Below are 17,357 nucleotides of genomic sequence, written 5' to 3' on the forward strand. Positions count from 1 at the left end.
GCCGAGGTTGCTGGCGTGGTCCGTGGGTGTGGGAGTGTTGCTGAGGGCGGGGCGACCAGGTGTTGTCCCATGCGGAGGGGGTGGATCCGAGGACGAGTACTTCCGTTTTCTCCGAGTTGAGCTTCAGACAGCTGTTGGATGCGCCGTCTGGTGAGGTTGGGTTCCTGGGTGAGGGAGAGGTTGAGCTGGGTGTCATCGGCATAGGATACTAAGCTGAGTCTGTGTTTTCTGACGATGGTAGCGAGGGGGGCCATATAGATGTTGAAGAGCCTTGGGCTGAGTGAGGATCCTTGGGGTACTCCGCAGCTGATCTCTGAGGGTTCGGAGAGGAAGGGTGGGAGTCTGATACTTTGAGTTCGGCCGGTGAGGTAGGAGCGGATCCAGTGTAGGGCAGTACCCTGTATGCCGGCATTGTGGAGTCTGGTAGTTAGTGTGCAGTAGGAGACGGCGTCGAAGGTTGCTGAGAGTTCTAGTAGGATGAAGGCAGCCATGTGATGTGGCCTTGGTCGAGGAGGGTGCGGATGTCGTCCATGGCAGCTAGGAGGGCTGTCTCAGTGCTGTGGTTGCTGCAGAATCCGTATTGGGATGTGTCGAGGATCGCGTTGGATTCAATGAAGTTCGTGAGCTTGTTGTTGGAGATCTTCTCTGTGACTTTATCTGTGAAGGGGAGGAGAGAGATGGGCCTTTAGTTCTTGAGGTCCGCGGGTCTGCGGAGGGCTTCTCATCCTCTCCCTGATGCACAAAACAACCACTGCCAGAACCAACTTCACCAACTGACTGACCATGGTAGCAGGCTGGATGCGAACCAACAGCCTGCAGCTCAACTCAAACAAGACGGAAGTACTGATCAACGGCAACAAGACCCACCCATTGGACTGACCTGGTGGCCATCTGAGCTAGGGTTACCCATAGATCACGCAAGAAAACTACCAACCAGACACCTAAGCTCTGCCTCACTCTCACTCACACACATTCCCCTCATCCGCAAAAGCAAAACTGGAGGTCGCTCATTCTCCTATTTTGCATCCAAGAAATGGAACGAATTCCCTCAACACATCAGAACTTTCTCCTCAATTCTTGAATTCCAGAAGAAGCTGAAGACATGGCTCTTTGTATAAGCACCTTAGGACCAAACATCTACACACGTTGCCTCAAGCGCCTGGATACCCTCTCGGGTGATTAGTGCGCTATACAAATATAACATAACATTGTGCCAAAATGCTGGCCTAGAACTTCTGTCTGCTCTAGATCTCGGCTATCATGCATTCAGAAACCCAAACACGGTCACCGACGCCATTTTTAGAGGCATTGTCCTCTGAACATAAATTCCCGCATTATCGGAAGGTTAATCCCGCGGTTATCGGCATTGAGGAACCTTCCTCACAGTACACATACTGCGCCCAGAGGCTTCCCCAGAGCCAAGGACTCGATTCCGCCCTGCTGGTTCGCCTACTCAAGTTTTAGGTAATTGGATTCCTCTCTTCCGAAGCAGATCTAATATTCAGACATGTGATTTAAACCATCCTGATGATGATCCCATTATACGTTTAAAGGGATCGAAACGTCGTCGACCTCTTGAATAGTTTCACACAGACAACCACTGTGTTATAGTGGTGTGATAACTATTATGGACAGCTTGTTTTGTATTTACATTGGCCCAAAGCTTCCTCTCTCTTTTGCCTGAAATTCCCAATGTTTATTTGTATGTTTGTTGTGTTCTCATGTACTGGATGCAGGACTGTATCCCACTTTACTGTTGGTTGCTCTTGAAAATACTGTAAACATTTAATTGAATAAATTGTGTGTCCGTCTGGACACTGCGGAATATAGTACTTATTACAGACTATATTTATTCAAATATTCTAAATGATTTCTTAAGGACCACTGTTGTTATTGAAGATCGACACCAAAGGCCCTAAACTATCTTTTGGGTTCCCTTGTACTCCTCTATCCCTCTAGAACTTCTGTCAGCACACTCTTGCATGGGCTCTACAGGCTTTCACAGTTTTGACCAAAAAGCACCTATTTAGCAATCAGCATGTCTTCTGCACCATGCACCTTTATAAGGTGCCCTCCCTGTAAAGAAGAGTCTAACTACTCCATGCAACCTTGATGCCATGCAGAGCACAAGCTGCATTCAACTCAGTGTGGTAGCCAATCTCTGGCAAAGTAAACATATCAATATAAATAAACTGATTGTGACATTAAATACAGAAGAAAAGAAATGGAAATGTGTTGATTTTTTTCTGCTCGAAGTCAGCATTTACAAAGCCAATAGAATTCGCTTTTGTGACCTGAAGTGTGGTAGTTCAGTGAACTAATGCATCCATTTTAGGAATCTGAGTTTGACCTCCCAGTCACAGTTCCAAATCCCGGCAGGTCCACTCTGCCTTTCATCCTTCTGAAGTCATTAAAATGAGTACCACTGAACTGTTGTATAGCGTTTTAGGACCCATGTGTAATTTTCCCGATTCATGCCCTTATAAAGGTATAAATCACCTTGTCCTTATATAGGCATAGAAATCATAACCATATTTAGACATGGCCCATGCAGTCCAAATACGGCATGGCTACTTCCACTAGTTCCGAAAAGCCACAACGATTTCTTGGAAAAACTCGGCTTCAGCAGTTAGGGACTTCCCCTAGCTTGAATATTGATTTGTCCAAGAACTCATGGAGTTTTCAAAGATCTGAGACTCTTTTATGACAATATTATGTCCAACTTTACGTCAAACTCGGCACCTTCAACGTATAAATATGCCCACACTTGCCATAGCAAACACACGGTGGTTTGGAGCAGTTCGACTATCTACTTGCCCGACGTAGCTCGCTACAACAAGTGCTGAAGGAAGCCAACCCTCCAGCTGACGCACTGAGAGATGCTGTCTTTTCTCTTGCCGAGAAATCCAGCTCCAGTGTTTCCAAGCTCCCCTTGCGGGTCGTTGGGAAATCGAGTCCCGAGACAGAGAGATACCAGACCTCCTTCATTCTAAACCAAGGTACGGAGATGATTAGACCCTAAGAGAAATCTTGGATATATTCTTGGCAAAAGAATACTAAACTTATGCTACACCACACCTACTTCTTCCCTTGTACTAGACTTAGGTTAGGTACATCGGGTAGGCATATTTTAGAAGCACCAGTTGAGTACTTTTAGTCTTTATTTATTTATGTATGTATTTTATGGCTTAGAAACCATACCATGCTTTTACAGTATTATTTTATAATACTCTTCTTGCTGTACGCATTATACTTTACAGCCAGTATTACGATTGTAGCAGTTCATTTCTTCTGCATGAAAAAGAAGATTGTTCAATAAATACCTTTTATTGAAAACGCCTGTCTCTCTATTTCTCTGTACCTCTGATGAAACGAAGCATGCACGATTGAGTAAAATATCTATCTATTGTTTCCACGACTCTGAAGATACGTTTCATCTTGGGGAAACAAAGTTGTCATGTTTATGCGGTTGTCAGAAACTAATCCCTTCTTGTTCATTCGAGAAGCTTTCTAGTGACCTCTGAGCTAGCTGGCACTCACAATTAAGTTTAATATATTCGATAGAGACCTAGTAGACATAAGTCCTACGCCACATCTATAGGATATATTATTCCAATGCGCAGAGCCTAATGGGAATATAGGAATTACACTACAGAACTGGGTAACAATAAACATCTGTTCTTTCAGTGACAATCGACCAAAGTCTGGGGCGACCTGTACTTTGCAAATGCACGTTATGTTATGGTGGTGATGCTGTACAACACCAGGAAAAAGTATTTCTTGCTGACGCTGTGCAGCATTGCCAAAATACAATAACGGCAAAGAGTATTCCTCGTCGATGCTGTACGGCATGGCCAAAATATGTAACTAGTTACTGGCATGAGACAAACACTAAATGTCTTATACTAGATGTTGGCCAACCAGATATAATTTATGCCCATACCGAACATATCTTTATTTTTGCCTGAATTCAGCCAATGACACTTCAAATGTCCAGATTGATCATACTCTAGTACATGCTTCCTCCATAGCACAGTCTAGGTTCACAACAATCCACATATTATTGGTGTACTTTCCTAATGAAAGCTGTAACACAGAATAAAGGCATCAACATTGGGAGACAGCAAAGAGCCTTGTAGGGCACCGTAGTCAGTCAGGATTGTGAACAAGCCTTAATTTTGAATCAAATATTTAGTTAAATTGAATATCTTTATTTTTTTAAAGAATTATTACAAAAATATTTTCACCTATTTTTATCAAGTTTAATAAACGTTTTTACTTTTTCCTATAATTTACCGTAAGGAGCACTCCAAGCCCAATGGCAGAGATCTCCCTATTGCAAAGTATAGGGAAAAGTCGAACTAATTTCCGTCCCTTGGAATGTATTACTCTTGCGCCACTCCTTTCCATACAACAGTTAGACTACTCCTTTGCCGATCACACAACTACTGTGTATTTGTTTATCCATGTTTTGTCATTTTTCTCACTCCAAGTTTTGCTGAAGCCTTTTTGACCCGATTCTCTCGGCCAGCACTTCATTTGTGCACGCTGAAATGTGCTTCAGAGCAATATTTCATTTGTATACTTGCCATTGGGAGCATAGCAGGGGTCATCAGAAGTACGGCTGTTAAATTGTGTACATTGTTATGAACACCTGAAAATGTTTAAGCTACACCTGAAGCAGTGCTTAATTTGTACTGGTGTTTTCTAGCGCTGGGTTAGCACATGATTTTAAACACCAGTATGTATTTATGAGAATCCACCACATGGTGCCACTGTGTGTCCATTAGTGGAGCAGTTAATTGTTTAATATAGCTTTAACAAATGATAGAACGCAGACCTAAACTTGGTGTTTAAAGTGACATGTGAGTTGTGCCACCTGCAGTAGGCCTTGAGCCCTGGCACTGAAATATAAACAAATTAAGGACTGACAAACAGAAATATGAGTTTGTTAGGATATTCTGGTTGCATGTCGCCACTAGCAGCTACGATTAATAATCATAGACAATAAGATCTATAAAGGAAATAAACATTAACCTTGCTACTTCATTAATGAATATGCTACAAGGCCTGTTAGATTTCAGCCAGAAATGGCAACACATAAAAACAACATGGGACCCGAAACACCATCTGTGTTTACATCGTAAGACACTAAATTATGGCCAACCTGCACTAGTGGGATAATGTAAACCCACTGAGCATTATTAACAACAAAACTTTCTCTGCTAAGTGATGCAAGCAGAGAACCTTGATCACTTAGATCCGCAGCAAGTACGTAACACAGACATGGAAGTTGTGAGTGCTAACAAGAAGGTGTGCAGGTGAAGGGGTGCAACAGCAAAAGGTCCTCATTTGTACATGTTAAATTAGAATAGGGTTAGTGATGAACTTTCAGTAATCGTGCTGGCGGCATAATGAACTGGCCTGTCATATTTTAGCATTCATTGAGCATTCCGACATAAGGGTCGATATTTTCCAACTAAAAACCTCATCCTTTCTGTCCAAAGTAAAATATTACTCAGTGAAAGGGTTGTCAGAATTAGTCAAAATAATGATAGAAATTATATGTGAAATAAACTGTCTGTGATGCATTCTTTATAAAGTCAATGAGATGAAGAGACTTTTCCTTATCTGCTTCAAATTCCAGATAAATGTGTTCGGAATTTAATTCTGCAAATCCGTTTTGTAATGAAACCAGTTTGGAGAATTCTTAGAAGGATAATCGGTGTGAAAAAGGAGTGTTGCATATGTGAATTGAAAGTCAAACCCAGAATAACACATATCTTTTTTTAACTGTTTGCTGATTTTGGACGAGCAGAAAAAAATCTTAGCCCAGGTTTTTAGGAAATATCAAGCCTTGACTGGAAGCAAAGCACTAGTCACTTTATTTAGAATGAAATATTTTGATATTAGAATTGCCATTTCAAGATATATTCCAGTTTATTCAGAACAGATAGTTTTTAGTCTAGCGCTAGGTTAAAAACTAATAGTCAGATTTTAATACCGGACATGATGGTGATATGTGTTGAATATTGCATGAGTGTCTCATATTAGGACCATGTTCTGTAAATACTGAAATGTTATTTTATGGCACGTGGCTCTGGAGTAAGTTGTTTTAAAATACTGTACATAATTTGTGTTTTTTAATGTATTATATTATAATTTATTGAAAATAAATATCATTGCAACCGCATATTAAATTGGGGTGTCATAGAAGTGGCAAAAAGAGATAAGAAGAGGTTAAAAACAATGATCTACCCCAAATTCTTAAGCTCCTAAAACCACACAAGGACTTCAATTTATCTAAATGGTAGAGGTAGTGGAAGTGAAATCCCTCAATCTCAGACTGTTACATCCAAGAGTTGAACCCTTAAACCAAAAGTTGACGCCTAAACAGCCCACAATTTGATGCAAAGGCAGTAGGGGTGCAAGGAGTGAAAACTGTCGGAAGTGAACAGATTTGTCACAGAGTTTACTCTCTTTCTGCTGCCTTCCTCGCCCTGAGAAAAAGGGTAGAATGGCACTGCCAGGAATCCGAAGGCAAGTCACGAGTAGATCTGTTACCCAGAGATACCACCATTTGACATGCATCAAACCACTTTGTCATGACCAATTGACGGTAAAAAGCAACTTGGAAAAATAGTTGTAGTTTTAAAAGCATGTTTTCTACTAAATTATTTCTTGTCAGTAAAAAATGTTTTACCTGGAAAAGTATTGAAGGCGTCTTGAAAGGGTTTCACATGGTCAGACCGAGGCCATATTGAAAATGTGTAAGCACACAAGTGCATCTTTTTCAAACTTCGCATACGTTTCCATGCATACCTTATGGTAAGGGATATTAGAGGCAGCATGCAAGTATCCTTGAAGAGGATATTACAGATATATGAGATGATTTTCTTAGAAACATCATCTGATGCCAGTTAACATAAACCTTGCTTGCCCTTACACAAGGTAAGAAGTAATTAATAATATACCTTCCCAACCTTTCTGGCATGGTGGGGGTGAGAAGATGGGTGAGGGAATAACATGTTTCTTGCCCTTCATAACCAGCATAAGAAAAACAACCATAAATGTATTTGAAAGGTTGATGAACTAGAATTTGAATAAAATACAATAGCAGAGAAATATTTTAGCAACCTTACATACAAGCAGAGGGAAGTCATCACAAAACACCAACTTTTTATGTAGAATTGACGATAAAGGTAGTGCACTAGTGGTTACGGCAGTGGTGAATGGGCCCTTTTAAAAGTAGTGGGGCGATCAGGTTCACACTCAAGAATGCCCTTATGCGCAACCTCAAAGCTCTCAATCACAGTCCATTATAAACATTATTTATAATGGGTCACGATTAAGAGCTCTGGAGTTGAGGTTGAAGGCTGGCAGAGTGTTAAAAGAAATTAAACTTTCCAGTAAATCTTTTTTTAAAACTTACTTGCAAATACAGTCCTCTCCGGTCCCCCAGTTGGGCAGCAATCGGTCTCTGAGCCAACTCCCCTAACCAATCCAGACGCTGCTCGCATGGTGTTAACCAGCATTAGAACAGTGCCAGGATTGGTTGGAGGGGCCTGGCTCAGCGTTCCTACAGGCATTAGAGGCTTGTGCCTCCTCTCCACCGGTGGAGAGGTTTGAAGTGTATATGTCAGGCTGGCTGTCGCAAGAAAGGTACAGGCCGTCGATCAGATACACTAACCAAGTTCATTCTGGTCAAAGATTTCACCTTCTAACTTTAGCCTTTTAAGTCTAAATCAAAACAAACATCATACTATGCTATGCCATGTATAGCTGCAAAACCTTCAATAAAGTTGGTTTAAAAAAAATTATGAGTCTTACAAATCTCATTAAGCATTCATCTCTAATTAAGCAAATCATGTATTTATTTCAAACCTTTTTCACTCCAAGAACTCTAGAACATCAGTAGGCTATTTATGTATACCTCTGGATAATTCCAAATAGGAGAGGAATCTCCTTTGCTCAGATTAATCCCACATTTATAATGAATCTGAAGAAAATTTGTCTTCAGAGTTTTAAATTCGACATATATCCCCCATCCATTATTGGACATATACCCAAGAGGAATGATTCAAGAAGAAATTGTCCTACAACGTTTCTCTCTGCCCTCCCCCAATAGCAATCTATACACTTTCTTATATAGCTACAAATGTATGGCTTATTGTAATATAAAATATACGCAAAGGAGGGTTGACCCAGATCTCTTAAATCCAGTCTTATACTCGTTTATATGCGTGATCTTTCAAATATCTCAAGTGAGTGTGTGATCAGCACCCAGGTAAAGTAGTGCTCTTGCTACATTTCTTGGATATGTTTGTTGGGTCCTCACCCACAGGTACCACTTGTCCCTTGCTTCATCATTGGACCCACACCCACTTCACCTAATGTGAATGGGTGGGCTCTGCGTGGTTGTAAGCGGAGCGGGTCACTTTGCTTTCTTCAGGACCAGGTTTTTGCTATATTTTAAATCCCAGAGGCATCATAGGGTTTTACGGTCCATGAAGTCAAACATTCTTCAAGGAATTGTGTCGTTACCTACATCTATCCCTGAAGCCTGTAGGCATCAACACGGACATGATCCCTTGAAGAATGTTTGACTACATGGACAGTCTCTCCCAAAAAAAACTATGATGCCTCATTAATATATAGGCCATCCTTGACCATATCAAGGAAAGTGTCCTAAGTATGGTCTGCAAGAGAGTAGCCAGAAAATTAAAATACCCCCCCACTTTGATCCATCCATAAAATGCTGTCAGGTGAGCAAAGCGAGTAAACTCTACCCACCCTTAATCCAGCCTCCTGTTCATCTATTTCTTCATCCTTTAAGCCTGTCATGCATCCATCCATCTATTCATCTATCCATGTTTCCACCACCCATACATCCATCCTTTCACCATTCCATCCATCTACCCTCTCATCATTAAAGTCTTGCATCCATCCTTCTACCCACACTTCCAATCAATCCTCCATACTTTTACCCATTCATCCATCCATTCGTTTTCATCCATCCACCAATTCACCCTCCTTTTATCAATCCACCAATTCATCCTTTCACCCTTCCATACACCCATTCATCCAGCCTTTCATCAATACAGACACTTTCTTTCACCCACACATGTACATCTTGTTTTCCCCTTCCATCCATCGTTCCTTTTACCCTTGCATTCATCCTTTCATCCACAGTTCCTTCCTTATTTTTAGATGTCCTTCCTTTTGCTTTTCCAAACTTCTCTCCCACACTCTCTTCCCTTCATTCTCTTTTTCTCTTAATTTTGTTGTTGTGGTTAACTCAAGATCACTGTGTTGTTTATCGTTTTCGTTTACTTTTGATTTTTTTAATACCTTTTTTCTGCAGAGCTGCAGCCAGGACTGGTTCATAAAGAACTATAATTGTCAACACCATCCCCGCTTAAGCTGTGAAAGCGGGTGGTTCATGGCACCACTGATGGTCTTTATAATTGCGTGCAAGCCTTCTTACAATTGTGATAAATGCATTGAATTAGGTTGGAAAGCTTAGTCACACCATGCAAGGATTTAAAATATAGCAACAATCTGGTCCTGAAGTGAGCCGATTGACCCTTGGGGCATTTACAAGGCTGAAACATGTCGACCTTCTGATGTCAAGGACCATCATATCCACATGACATCCTACTTGTTTTTAGTCTTACCCAAGACATTGCTCATTAAATAATAGTGTTAGGATCTATTAGGTAATTTTAACTCACTCTCTAAATCCCTTACCTTTCACCTTCTAAGTGCTACGCTTACAAACAAGTAGAGCCCACCCACTCACATTAGGTGATGTGGGTGTGGGACCAATAATGAAGCAGGCCACAGGTGGCACCTGTGGGTGAGGACTCAACAATATATCCATGAAATATGGCAATGGCACTAATTAACCTCACAATCAATTGAGATATTCGAATGGTCACACATATAATAGAGTATAAGACAGAATTTAAGAGACCTGGGTCAACCCTCCTTTGTGTGTATTTTGGATTTCAGTTTGGGAAGTTGAGGGTTCACCCTATAGAAACTTCTCACTCCTTCTTGGTGTTGATGTTATTGTAGTATAAAACATTCAACTATCTTTGTATATTGAGTACACCATAGTTTCAGCTCTTTGTCACAGTTTGTAGATATGAAAGAGAAATCTTGTCTTTTACACTCCGAAAACTAAACTGGAGCGAATTCTTTCAAAGGTTAAGTCAAATTTTGCAGGCCACCTTACCCAATAATTCATTGCTGTTATAAGTTAATAAAATCATCTTAACAAAATGTAGCTGTCCTCATAATCCAAAACTGTTGCAACTTCCAATTACTTTTTTCGTCTTTTAACCTCTAAGTGGATCTACATTTACCTCTGCCATCATACACTGTTATCTTGCCATTACAATGCCCACGTATATAAAACCCTCGTCTACCCATGACAACTCATGATTTTACACTATTTAGTTAAATGGCCATTCCGATTGTTTTCCCAATTCACAATGTGGCTGCACATGTTACCAAATTGATTAATGACATCTAATACACATCTCACTGAATTATCTCTAGTAGGGGTTAGTAGGAACATGCCATCTGTGTAAAGTTACATTTTAATTGCCTTACCTTCCTATTATACTCACTTCAAACCATGTGAATTTGCCAAATTGTTAACTATGGACTAAACAGCAATATTAAATAACAATCTTGATAAAGGACAGCATTGTGAAGTCATATTCTGTACACTAAGGTGTTCTGAGAAAGTTCCACACACTAGCACTTGAGTACATTAATTAGTATATAACTATGTAATAATACTGAAGTTTGTCAAAACCCATTTGTAAAAAGTTTCAGTTGATATTTCAAGAACATTTTTCTACATCACTAGTAATTACCAGAATATTACTGTCTACATATCATATTTACTGATATTACTAAAAGAATCACGGATGGCTGACTCACCTCAACAGTATTTCTTCTATTTCATTATTCACAACACTTATGATGATTACTTCCAGCCTTAAACCTCAGAATTCATTAAACAGCTTTACATCTAAACTTAGCAACAAAGCTGACTTGCAATTAAAGCACATGCAAGGGTCTCTCCATACTTTGCAGATAACTGTAAACAGTGATTTCTATATTTCTCTGTGGAATCGTTCACTACTACTGTTCAGATTGTACGTCTTCATAAGAATCAGGCTTATGAAGGTTAGTCATCAAGTGTTTGAGAGAATGAACTAGAAAAACGTGCATGCCTAGTGGCTTCTCACAATTCTGTCTCTTTATTCCATCGTGTAGCTCTATTTCTATAAGTAGTGTTTCAAGTTTTTTAGTTTGTGTTTTTGGCCTATTACCATTACCTATTATTCCAATACATGTCAACTTCTATTGAGTCACATTCTTTTTATTCATAAAGGCTCCTATTAAAAGATTTAAAAAATCCTAGCAGATGACCTTATTCACCAGTTTCAGGTGGAGAGGTGTGGCTCACTGGTTAGAGGCGGCAGACCTGTAAGCAGAGAATGGCCCGGGACCAGGGTTCAATTCCCGACACGGCAGGGTCTTGGACCAGGGTCAACGGACTCGATAATTCTCGCCTCAGTGCCTACTCTAACCAGGGAACACACTCGGTAACTCTGGGCATTAAGCTTGCCTCATCTCTACAACGGCCCCCCACAGACGCCGGGGATGCCTGGTTTCACCCTGGAGATACCCAGAAAGGGACCATCTCACAGAGAAAACCAGGACGAGTTCCCCAGCGGTCTACAGCGCCAGGACACTCGGGTAGAGTAACAGTGCACTTTACAAGTATCCCACATTTACATTTACATTTACTCTTTCACTACTACTGTTCAGATTGTACGTCTTCATAAGAATCAGGCTTATGAAGGTTAGTCATCAAGTGTTTGAGAGAATGAACTAGAAAAACATGCATGCCTAGTGGCTTCTCACAATTCTGTCTCTTTATTCCATCGTTTAGCTCTATATAGATGACAAAGCAAAAATTCTACAATATTCCATAGTTCTTATATACTTAAAACTTCGGTTTCACAAATTAGTACTTTTTTTGGTTGTTTTCTCCTTCATTATATATTTTCACCATTGCTCTCACGGCAGATGTGTACACTTTTAATTCCAGTTGTTTTCCTATTTTTTGCCTTGCTCAATGTGCAATTAACAAAGTTATGATTTTAGGGATTGCTAAACCACATTTGGATAAGCAAATGATGAAATTTTTTTTATAATACGTTACCTAAACTCAATTCTGAATTGGTTAAAAAAAATCCTTTTTTTCATTTAGAAGAGTTGTATAAGGTGCAAGGATTGTGACTGTGTTTTTGCAGAGTCCCAGCCAAGCTTAAAGAAAATTTAACATGGCCTGATAAGTGTATGCTTCTGTCATTCATGTTCAACATTTCCTTCCAAATTTTTTTGTCACCCTGAAAACCGTTCACACTAATGAGGAGGTGAGTAATACGTGTATTTATTTATTGCATTTCTAAAGCGCACTATCACCTAACAGGCATCTTGGTGTACTCATGTTCAGTGAGTTTATCCAATCTACAAATGTCTTTTAAACCTATACAATCCTTTAACCTCTTTCTTTTATGTTTGCTACTGAGCTTTCTTTAGAGTAGAGTCAATCTTATTTGTTAGTCTCCTCCTAAAATTTATTGTTCAGGTTGAGAGTTACTACAACAGACTCACCCAATTAGTTACCATCGGGTTAAAAGTATTGTTTTGTCATTTACATAAACCTTCTCTACTAGATATGTATACACCTTAAGGCTTTCAAAATGTTATCAATTTTACAAAGATCGTTGTAATAAAATACTTAGAGACCTTGCATTTGGAAAGTAACAATAAAAAATAATGTGTTTTTCCACCCACACTCTGTAGTTTTTCTGCCTCTGAATCAACTAGGTGAGTCTCCTTCAGGACAGTGCTCGTCTCAAGATACAGTAGTATCTTAATAGAGTTATTCAATGGGATTACATTCCATGTAGTTACAAGTAAAATACATTACAAATATGTTTTCCCCTCACTTGTTCTCGACAATTCAAATATTCCAAAGCACAATCATATTTAAATTAAGAAAATACTAAAAACACAGAAGCCACAACATACAGAAGGATGCAACAGAATGTAATAGACAATATAAATACAGTCTTTCTAAGTAAAACAAAAGTGAATATTGAAAAAGAAAAAATATATCAATCTAAATTAGCAGTATTTTAGCAATATTAGTCCTCTGTTCACTTCCTAAACCAAATTACAAAATACCACACAATGTTTGTAAAGATTGGCTATTATTCTACCAAAAAGGAACATTCTCCTTCTCGTTCAATATTTTTGAAGGGTACAGTAAACATTATCTATGGAAAAATAACCTATGTCCCATTTTATTTCAAACGTTGATTGTGAACAACTTCGCGTTAGCCAATCAAATGCAAAGGAAGCTAGAAGACTGCTCTTCGAAAGTTTTCATAGGCATCCATCCAATCAAGTGTTTTTTTGTTTTTTAGTCAATAATTTTTTTTAATGTATTGTGCGAATTCAGAGCGCTTGTTCACCATTTTAAATTTTCCAAATCTACATAAGGGTTGTATGTTGAGTGTCAGATATACACACACTTAACACATGCATCCTGGGCATTTTCATTTTGAATTTTCTCAATAATTTCTGACCAAAATTCACCCAACCTGGAAATGGCACTAAAAAAGTATTCCCTGCAACAATGGGAGTTCCCATGCAACAAAGGTCTTTTTACCCCCCAAACTACCCTATACCTTTCCATTTTCACCATTCCGTGCCACATATTACAAATTCAAAGTGTAGTGCACTTCCAATTTTGAAATGTTGGTAGTCATTGGTCAAGGACGTACTAGTTTTTAGAGAAACAAAAAACAACTTTTGGAATGTACTGCTCCGTCATCCATAACTAAATGTGTCAATATGTATTTCATAATCCTTTTCCTTGAATAATGTTAATTTCAGATTTTATTTATATTTGGCTGTTTACAGTTCGTATATTTTAAGGAATGTCTTGTTGTAGTGTTTTGGGGTGTTCATCTTCATGTTGTGTCTATCTCAAACCTACCAGATTGTGCCTGTGTCTCAGTGAAAACAATGTTTATAGTCTTACGCTTTTATTCCAACACCCAAGTGCACTAGCTCTAAAGTGATAAACAGGCAAATCCACAAACCCTAGAATGTACTAGTATGTAAAATGCTGGTATCACGTACTACACTAACCACCCTCATACCACAGTCAGTGTGTGTGTGTGTGTGTGTGTGTGCGCGCTCACAAACACATGCTACTACTCTAGTGCCACTTACTGTACTAGGGTGTGGTATGTGTATTAACCAGGACATTTTTCTTATTCAGCCAAATCTATTAACCCCTTCCATGCTCATGACGGAACGGTTCCGTCATGAGCTACGGTTGAGCTGTGCTCATGACGGAACCGTTCCGTCACGACCACACCCGTTTTTATTACGGCCCAGCACCGGAGGGGGAATCGCGGTCGCGCTGAAAAGGTTAACAAAAACAATGTAAATAATGAATTGCAACACAGTGTTCTGAAATGGCTGCAAGGTGACTTGTCAGCTATATAAACGTTACCTGAAACAAAAAGAATTTCAAAGTACAGCCATGCCAGTGGATACACTGTGGGACAGTAGTCATCACATTTATGTATGAAATGAGGAGTTCTTTTGGCCAAGATTAGTCACAATTTATAGACACTTGGGCCACAGACTCTATCATCCAGTAATCAGAATAGGAATCTCCAGAATGCCTTTCCAAACAAGCACTGGCAAAGAAAATAAGTCTGGAATTTATCTCATGAATGCTAATCTGTTGGCTGTGCCAGTGTTTATTTGTAACGCATTGCTGAAAAAGACAAAACATCTCAAAATACTGAAGGAAAAATAAACACATATCTTAAGGAATTCAATATATTCGATCTTTATGAATATATGGTTTAGTTTTCAAATTTAACACAGTAAACTCTGTACACAAATAAAAAAGAAGCTGCTGCATGTAATCTGTCTTAAATCTAACACTCAGGATGTGATGCAGGTACTTAAAAAAATGTAGCTGCTGTCAGAATTTAAAGGACAAATGCTTGCCATTTACCTTCCATACAACTAGGAACTGGAACAAATGGTCTAGTCATTTGGTGCTTTGCATGTGCCTGGAAAGCAGATTTAAGGACATAGAGAAGATATATTTTATAAAGTACACCTACTGCCTCAAAGGTAGGCTGAGTGTGTGTGGAGCAGCCTGCCACTCCTTATGCTGCCTTTTTGTGCTAAGGCTTTCATTAAACTTGTGGAAAGGTGGAGTTAAAAGAAAACCAAGATAAAGTTTGCTCTTTAGTCAAACTGGGAAACATTTACCTTTTGCTGTGCTTTTACAGATGAGCTGGGAGTGGTGGGAAACAACATGGAGAGCACAGGGAGGGAGAAGTAGTTCTTGGGGAGAGAGCAAAAAAAGACAATATCCCTGATGTGATTCTTGGAAGTATACAAGTTATCCAATGAAAAGGAAGATAAAATGTTATGCTCCATGTGAGGGACAAACAAGAAGAAGGAGAAAAATCACTGGAGGAAAAGCAAAGATTCAAAAGCTATTAGTGTTAATATTGTACATAATAGGTCCTTGACTACAAACAATGAAACATTCTAAAAACAATACCGATTCACTATGCTCAAGACACATCTTCAAAGTAATGGCCACCAGGCCTCAGCACTTTTTGTGCCCATGATATGAAATTATCCGAATTCACAATTTTTCAACTTCTCTGGAAACCATGGACTAATGCTCAATACATAGGGCCTTTTACACACACAAGAATAGTGGGGCACTGCTGCTCATGTGCAAATCCCACGCACAGTGATTCTGGGCTTGACCCAAAAAAACAGAATCTGTGTAATTATATAATACATTAATGCCCTTGTGTACTAATACACAATTTTTGTATGAGAATTAGTGATGCAGTCTGCTAGATGGGTTTGGGCGGGCAACCTAGCCCTAAAATCCACTAAAAATGCTATTTGAAAACGTGTAAAAATGACAGTTAAAAAAGTTTAAACGTCTTACTTTAATCTGTAGCACTTGTGGCTAGTGTGTTGCAGTAGACTAGTAATCCACATAAATGCCACTTGGCAGTGATGTACTCCCGTGGGGTAGATCTGCAAAAACAAATATAGTTTATTATTTAAATATTCAAGCACATGTAATACCCATTAGCAATAAACATGAATGTGAAAATTACATAGATTTTTAGAATGGTCGAACATCTGCACCATAACCCAGCACTATCAATAAATTTTGATTCTAACTATCAGAATTCTTAACAGACAACATTTCATCATATCTAAGGGCATTAAGAATATGCAGCACAATTCGCAAAAGGTGAGCTCTGAAGTCCGAAATCTGTTCCCATCAAATACTCCTGGAAATCTGTGACAACCATTGATGTCCAATGAAGTATTTTTGCTAGACACCTTTGTGTTCGATTATGCAGCACTAAATATCTATTATCGTTTTAGGAAAAATGAGATTCTACAGAGTACAAGATTGGATGGTGATTTAGCAATTTTACACTGGCATGATACTAAACTTTATTTGTCAGACGATTAGTTTAACTGACCAAGAAACTCTGAGTTTAACTGATCAGGTTCAAGTACAAAGCAAGTAAGAAAATTAAGTATTTCAGATGAGCATTCAGGATTTAAAGATGATATTAACAATGCCAAATCAAGCTCTATGATAGGGTTCAAATGTGGGGAAAAATATTGATTTCCTGCTTTTTGCTAAGTGTTGTAAATTAGCACTTTCGATTATGTATTTTCTTTCTTATTGTATTCATGTTTTTATGTGTAACACTACAAAATATATATGTATTTATGTAGTTGCTCTACGTTTTTGATATTACTAGATTCTGTATGTTTAAATGTGTTGCAAGATGCATAGGGTGGTAAGTATAGCTGTTTAGGTGTGACTACAGTCAGTTCTATTATAGGGAAGGAAAAGTATTTTTTGTGGGAATGTAAACAGCCTTGAAGAAGCGGCATTGAATGGAACACCACAAAACCCGTTTAGATGGATCCACAGTTGCTAAAATTGTGAAAATAACTCTCCCCTCCACTGATGCGGTATCATTGTTGGATTCGCATTTATAACACAAAGTTAAACCAATAAGACGGTAGGGTAAACCACCTGGGAGGGTTAGAGTATTAGCTGAGCCACTGACTCAGGCACTTACAGTCTGTGTTATGTATTCTAAATTTAACCCTCAATAAAGCTACATGTTGATAGCTTCAATGCATTAAATTGCATTTAGCAACGA

General features: G+C 39.0%; 1 protein-coding gene across 2 annotated transcripts in view; it reads right to left on the minus strand.

Moving 5' to 3' along the window:
• The window catches only part of BCL9 (BCL9 transcription coactivator), a 904,233-nt gene that overhangs the window by 625,379 nt on the left and 261,497 nt on the right, over positions 1 to 17,357 (minus strand). For both annotated transcript variants that reach the window (XM_078656778.1, XM_078656780.1), the window contains exon 2: positions 16,106 to 16,197. The gene's annotated coding sequence lies outside the window, so the exon portion shown is untranslated. The remainder of the gene's footprint in view (positions 1 to 16,105; positions 16,198 to 17,357) is intronic.

The sequence above is a fragment of the Lissotriton helveticus genome, chromosome 8 (genome assembly GCF_964261635.1).
Source record: "Lissotriton helveticus chromosome 8, aLisHel1.1, whole genome shotgun sequence".
Classification (NCBI taxonomy): Eukaryota; Metazoa; Chordata; class Amphibia; order Caudata; family Salamandridae; genus Lissotriton; species Lissotriton helveticus.